Source organism: Paramisgurnus dabryanus, chromosome 10 (genome assembly GCF_030506205.2).
Source record: "Paramisgurnus dabryanus chromosome 10, PD_genome_1.1, whole genome shotgun sequence".
Classification (NCBI taxonomy): Eukaryota; Metazoa; Chordata; class Actinopteri; order Cypriniformes; family Cobitidae; genus Paramisgurnus; species Paramisgurnus dabryanus.
Window position 1 is genome coordinate 6,174,767 of NC_133346.1, and position 8,169 is coordinate 6,182,935.

Here is an 8,169-nt window from a genome sequence, read left to right on the forward strand (position 1 = left end):
AAATATTTTAATCGTTATTTGCATGAGAATTTTTTAACGCAGCCACACAATAAATAAAAACTATCACCACAATGCTCACCACTATGATTTCCCTTATCTCGTGTATTAATATTTTTTAGTGTAACAATTTATGATTTGCAAAAATAACTGTTGCATCTGTGTAGATTAGATAAGCAAAGTGTATGCGCGTTGTGCACGCTATACATTATGGTCAAGCATGCGCCCTTAAAATAGCATAATGAACAAAGGGCCACTGACTTTAAACTTTTTTATCTGGTCAGTGGCGCAATTGTTTTTTGAAACTGCAAAATAGCATCAGGGATGGTTTGCGCCGGAACACGCCTCCTTTTTGCGCTGAACCGCCCAGGGAGCGCAAGTTCATTCCCTAGTTTGCCGACGTGCGTCTGTGGAGGGAAAAACCCGCTGTGCGCCGGTGCAAAATACGAATGATACATGCGTCACTGACAAAGTCAATTGCGCTGGGTGCAAGATAGGGCCCATTATGTCTAAACACCTTGTAAAAGTGGATTTTGCATAATTTAGGCCCTTTAAAGACTTTATGCAGTGAACCTTGCATACTTTGCAGCTTTGTATTGAAAAATCTTTGCTTGGAAATCCTGCCAGAAATCCTGTATAATTCAACCAAACGGGACGACTTCAAAGCTTCTGAAGTGTTTCCAGATACATTTAGTGTGTGACGTAGGAAATATACGTTCAGCAGAAGCTGACGACGTTATATAACGAAGAAAAAAGATTGGATGGGGAAAGCACATGTGAATGTGGTCTTAGTAGGCAAGTGTTTACACCACAGTTATGTCTGATTCATAAACAAATCTTTCATTTGTAGTGGTTCTTTTAAATGATTCATTCAAACACTTTAAGATAATCATAACAATGAGTGGTGACTAAAATCAATCAGTGAATCATTTTTAAAAATGATTCATTAAAATGAATCATCTGAAACGAACTAACTGATGACTATTATACTGCGTATTTTTAACAATGAACTCAAAACGTAATCATCAATTTGTAACCTCGCTTTACCAATGTGACTCATTTTGCATTTCCGATTATCTGATTACGTGTTAATATAAAACTGCAGTGCTGTAGTGGTTTTGCTCAATCTCTGACATTAGACACCTGCCGTCTGGATAATAACCTGTTCAAACACTTGAGCTTAAAGCCAAGAGTTCATGAGGAACTTCTGTCACCTCAGGCCATTAAATAACTATACACCGTGAACACATCCCTCATCCGGAGACAACTCTCACACCCTTAAAAAAGCGAAATCTTCATTTTTAAAGGCTCCATACTCTTTACTTCAATTAAAGCTTTTTAAAAGCCCACCGGCTCAGAGTAAGCACAACCTAAATCAATGGGAAATTATAAACGCTGAACCCTTTTATTTAGGATAAGTCAGTGTGATTGAGGATCTTTCAAAGACCTGATGTTGTGTTGGGAAATGGCAGGTTTTAATCCGGCAGTAGAAATGAAACACGTCGCAGTCGCTGTAGAAGTAGATTAGCACGAGCGGATCTCCGTGTGCCACCCGCGCGTGCCTGGGTTCGGACCGCGCCGGCCTTTTCCAAATGTCAATAAGCACGGTGTGATTTATCTTTAAGTCTGGTTGCGAAGTGGACCCCGTCAATAACAACTGTTGATGGAGCGCCGGCTTGTGTGCTTTCTCAATGGCTTATAATTTATGTAGGACATAAAACAGGCAATCAGAGCTCGGCTGATCTCGAGGTCAGCAAAATCGTAGGCCATGCCAAAGATGCAATTGAGACCTTTGAGAAATATAAATATCTCATATATTTATCTACATCTAAAGGCCACCGTATATTTCACCATGTTTGATTATTATTGTTTTCTTTTAGGCGGCTGGAACTTTTGTATTTGTAATGTCACGGATGCTATTTGCATTGTTTATAGTTAGATTAAGGATTTAAAGGGATAGTCCAGCCAAATATCAATGATTTACTCGCCTTCGACCAATACGAGATACACATGTCCATCATCTTTCAGATGAACACAGTAAATGTCCTTGCTCTTCCAAGCTTTATAATGGTAGAAAACAGGGCTCAAGGAACAATTTCTGACTTTAAAAAAACCCAAAAAGTCCATTCATCCTTCACAAAGATAATCCACATGGCTCCAATGGCTTAATAAAGGTCTCTTGCGGGAATAAATGTGATTGTGTAAAAAAAAATTCATATTTTAAACTTTATAAACTGTAATACCTAGCTTCCAGAAACTACGCCATCTTGGAGTTTTAGCGTAATGAGCGCTTGTTGCAATGGGTACGTTGCCACGTGTCTCTCATGAATCGCGTGAATCCAAGATGGTGTCGTCATTGTTGTTATTATAGTTTCTAAAGTTTAAAATATGGATATTTTCCTAACAATTACATGCAGTAGACATTTATTAACCCACTGGAGCCGCGTGGATTACTTCTTTAAAGGATGAATGCACTTTTTTGGGCTTTAAGTCAGAAGTCGTTCCCTGATCCCTGTTGTCAGGAATTGGATGGAAGAGAACCCAAGTGCTGAACGATTAAGCAGTGGCTCTCAAACTCGAGATGGGGCCCCAGTTTTATGACATTTTATAAAATACATTCATTTAGCATGAATTCTGTGTAATTAAACCTAGAAAAATAAGGCTACTAGCCAACAGCACTACTTTGTATAACTAAATATGTTTTGTTTAATTAAAATGTAAAATTTTAGAACAGTTTTTTGTGTCCCAAATTTTCTTTGGGGGGCCCGTGAAGAAGTTCACCGTACACAAGGGGGGCCGCATGCGGAAAACGTTTGAGAACCACTGGATTAAGGGGTTAAACAAAAGACTTTAAATGATAAACAAGACAAAACAAAGCCCACGTGGGGGCAAACAGCATAAAACACGTATGACAGAGACTATACACTACACTTTACATAAAACTAGACTTAATACTTGACTTGAATAACACACGACTGAAATACACACAAACAGTACAAAACGAACCTGCACAGGACTAAGAACGCAAGGGTATTAAATAAGAGAAACTAAACAAGATAACAAGTGGAGGACAGGTGACGGCAGTGAACTAATAATGCATGATTAACAGGGAGAACGGGGGGCGGGGACTAGAGATGAGATACCAGAGGCACATGACTCGATATACAAGGCCATGAGCCTCCATAGGTCATGGGGCTGTCAGAACCCTGCCACAAGGAACTAGATCAGGAGTGGAGAACCCTGGGTCCTGGAGGGCCACTGTCCTGCAGAGTTTAGTTTCAACCCTAACCAAACACACCTGAATTTAATTTCCAAGTAATCCTGAAGGCTTTAATTAGATTTTTCAGGTGTGTTTAATTAGGGTTGGAACTAAACTCTGCAGGACAATGGCCCTTCAGGACCAGGGTTCCCCACCCCTGAACTAGATACAAACATGAAATAAGACTTTTGGCAGGATCCTGAAACCTGTTTTCTCACATTATAAGCTTGGAAAAGCAAGGACATTTACTAAAATATGTCCAGATGTGTTCATCTGGAAGATGATGGACATATGTATCTTGGATTGCTTGAGAATGAGTAAATCATGGTGTAATTTTGATATTTAGGTGGAGTATCCCTTTAACATCCATCCATTAACCAAAATTAAAATTCAGCATGACTCATCTCACACTGTTTGCTTGACACCTCAAATCACACAGTTTGTTGAGAAACGGTGTGTTATTACATTTGAGAAAAATGAGATTTATCATTCAAAGTGGGTGACAAGACTTACAGTGCTTAACAAATTTATTAGACCAGCACCCATTGTAAGGCTTGTGCCACAACTGCCCTAAACTAAAACACCAACTGATTCTGGGAAGGCTCTCGTAAAGGGGAACAAGTACATTGCCTTTATTGGATCTTTATGGGATGTGTGAAAGCATGCACAGATTACAGAAAATCATTGGCATGAACCAAATCAAACGATCCATGGACTAATCCCAGACACGTGTATTTTCCGTAATCTGTTTGTGTAAAGGGTTTATCCATATTGGAGATTACCAAAGTGTGTTTTTATGTTTCTGTAATTGGTTAAACCATTACAACGTTGTGCTCCTGTATGGTAGAGCATTAGCCAAGCAGCACAAAAGGTCATGGGTTTAAACCACCTTGGATAAAAGCGTCTGCCAAACGCATAAATGTAAATGTAATGTAATCCATCAGTATGTATAAGCTGTTTAGTCACAGTAATATTTCTGATGCTAATATAATTATTGCTATTCATGAATTTTCTAATTTATTTCAAACGAAATTGGTTTTAATGTTAAGAAAAGCTGAAAAAATTGTAAAGCACTTAATTATTTTGTTCAAATGCCCAATTGTGGTTATTTGCTGTACGTGCAATCCTTAAAGGTGGGGTGCATGATTTTTGAGTCGGGCCGAGTATCAAAACACACTTGTAGCCAATCAGCACTAAGGGGCGTGTCTACTAACTGACATTGTTGCCTGGGTTGCGTATGTGTGGGGCGGGTCTATCAACAGAAGGTCCAGGTTCTATTGGGGTAGGGGCGTGTTTGTTTAGGTGATTTCAAATGTCAACATTGGCTTTCAGAGATCATGCACCCCTCCTTCAATAGAAAATAAGTATAGCAAAAGTTGAAAATATGTTGAGAAAAGTTGCATGTGTCGTCTCAAATTTTTGATAGTCAGGTGGTCTAATAAATCTGTTTAGCTCTGTTCATATCTAAGGACATCGAGATTTCATAAAGATCTGCTTTTTTGACTCTGGCATGCAAGCAACTGCACTTTGCATTGGGCACAAAATGTAATCTAGTTTGTTACATTATTGCCTAATTTGTTAGTGTGACTAGAATAAAGTCTAGAAGGTGAAGACAAAAACACACACTTCCATTCTCTCTTCTCATTAGAAATGCTGATTAAGTCTAATTAGTCTGTGATTCAGCAACCATGACCGATTATTGGACCGTCCTCATGTGCATAATACAAATGACAATTAATTACAGATGGTAATAGTGAGAGTTTGGAGAGTGAGCAGGTATCACGTCTTGAGCTGCAGTACATCAGGACTCATCTTAAGAGAGAGAGAGAGATACTGAGATTCACAGTTCATCAGTTTTCATTGCAGGACATGAAGCTGTCCATAGGGGGAAAGAGATGTTCGGTTGTGTAAGCTCTGTAACTACTTTTGTTTTTGTTTCTCTTTTCACCGTTGACATTTGTAAAATGCTATTTAATAATACTGTATAATACCGCAACGTTTTGAGTCGTAGACCAGCAGTAAGTTTGTCTCAGGGGGAGCGCTTGATTTGAAATCGTATGAATTATACAGTCAATGTTGGAAGATTTATGCTCGGCAGTATGGCAAAGAGGCGGTTAATTTAAATAAAACTTTAATTTTTCACCGGTTCACATCTGAGCGGATCAACCCCTCAACAAAACATTACACCAGAGGAACTGCGGTTAAACCCACATTCATGCATCTGTAATGGAGGTCTTGGATTGAGAGAGGAGAAAGATGTTATCAAGGGAAAAGTTCATGGTGTCTGAAATAAATAAATAAAACCTAGTTTTTCTTTAAAAAAGACCTCAGATACACTCTGAAAAATGCTGGGTTATTTTCAACCCAGCGTTGGATCAGAAAGGGACGAACCCAATGCACCGGGTTGTAATTTAACCTATTGCTTCAACCCAAAATGCTTGTGCGTTTTAACCCATTGTTGGGTCAAATATAAATTTTCTGGGCTATTTTAACCTAACGGTTAGGTTTGGCCCTTTTTGACCCAATGCTTGGTTGAAAAAATAACCCTGCATTTTTACAGTGTATAAATTGATTCAAGAGCTTTTGCAATTATTTTTATCCAAGTTAGCCAAAAATATAGTTTTAAAAGCATCTATTCATGCATCACTATGTATATTTTTAGAAAATAATGATAAGTGAGTAATTTATGAGTAATCTTAGCTGTATAAATAGGATGGGGGATATTTGTGATCACTTAGGGCTGAACAATAAGAGGTAAAACTGACATGTGCATAGATTTATATAGGAGCCCTGCATGGAGACCTCAGAGACAAAATGTCAGAGGTTAGTCTGCCATTGACCAGCTCAACCATCTCTGATTTTATTTATGAAAGGTAAATACCTAAAGTAATACGGAGCACGTCCATCATTCTGAATGTCCCGGTAGACCAAGTTTGCATTTCCTTTTCAACCATTTTTGACAGGAAGCACCACAGTAGTACACTTTTTGGATCAAAAAGGAACAAATTTAAGGTTAGGTTGTAATTTAACATGTTTTTTAACCTATTATGACAAATACAAACCTTTTTTGGGTTAATATAACCCAACGGCTGGGTTTGTCCCTTTCTGACCCATCACTGGATTAAGAATAATGCATTTTTCAGAACGTATGAATATTATCCCCTGTGTGCATGCAATACTTTATGAAACATTATTATGCAACCTTTATAGTTGCATTTTTTATTATGCACACTATCCAAATGTTGCGTATGCATGGAGTAATGAATGAAATGGTACTATGAAATATTTATTCTCGCATATGGCATGGTTGCACATATTATCTGCACTTATAAACTTTGCATATATTTCCAAAAATTTGGAAGATAATACAAGTTTAATATTCCCTAAATACTGTAAACGGCCTACTTTTTAAAACAGCAATACAGTAGGCATTCGGGTGTTTTAAACAGCATACTAAATTGTTGTTGTGTAACCTCATCACATTGTTTTTTCAACTTTTAATTACATTTCTAATAAAAAAATCTAGGCAGTCGGATTAAATATCAAAACAGGGATGTTAAAATAGCATCTTTAATTAATGGAGCTGCAATTATTGCCTCATATTTACCTGTATTGATAAACATTATAAATCATTATAAGCTAACCACGATGAAGTGACAGTTTTGTACACAGATTGTTTATGTATTTTCTCAATAAGCTTTTACTGGAAACACCAGGTCAAGCTGAATGCAGTGCATTGTGGGACACATAAACTTAAACCGTGTGCTTGCGTGTGCAGTTTGGCAAACATAGTAGATCATCAGCAAGATGATCCCATGCATACTAAATCTCTTCCTGCTGCATACAGTACACAGATCATATCCACTTTAATCCTATAAATGATCTATTTTATCAACGCTTTACATTTTTTTTGAATTCACACCTACTTATAAGAAAAGGGTCTATTTGCTAATCCCTGAACTGAGCAAGGCTCCATTGTCGCCTGATCCATCTCTTTCATCCCCCGTACTCCACCGTGTTTCTGTTTGCCCATGCAGCTCTTAAAAAGGTTAAGCAGGAAAGTCAAGCATTCTCATTTGACAGCTCTTACACCATCAGAGGCTCACAGGTCGCTTAACCTCATTCAATTCACGTTTAGCAGAGCGATGATCTCCAAGAAATCACCTTATTCTGCTACCACATGATGCTTTCTACACCTGAACTCATCTGAACGAAGGCTCCAGTCATTTATTTTGCTTTTGTGGATTTTATGACACTTTCCACGAGAAAGCTATGCTTAACCTTTCAAAATGTTGATCATCAACCGTACACTCATAAAAATAAAGATGCTACAAAAGGTTCGACACAGTGATGCCAAAGAAACCATTTTTGGTTCCCCAAGGAACCATTCAGTTTCCCGGACAGGGTTTAGGTTAATCCAGGATTAGGCTTTAGATATATTAGGAAATTTAAGTTTTTACAAACATACCTTACAAAAAACAATACTGGTGTGCTTCTTTAGACTAAACAATGGCACTGATATATGTTAAGATGTGTCAGTGTAAGATGTTTTTAAATTAAAGCAGCTCAAACATGCATTTTAGTCTTGGATAAGTTCTATCCGGGAAACCGCCCCATAATGTTTATTGTTGGATGCACTATTTAAGGGAGAAGGAAGATACATATTTAATGCGCTTATGTGTATTTTATGTAAGGGATAGCGTATAGGCAGCCGGTTCTTATTGCAGAAACAAGCCCCGACAGTGTGATCAGGATTTGAGGCGGAGTGGATTTTTTGCAGCCCAGTCTCACAAAATTACGTACCTATAGTCACGTAATTTTATTTTTTTATTTTCGCGATACTGTCAATAATTTCTGCACTTTTTCCGTGATCGTATCACGAATTTCTATTTACGTGTCATTGTCACTTACTG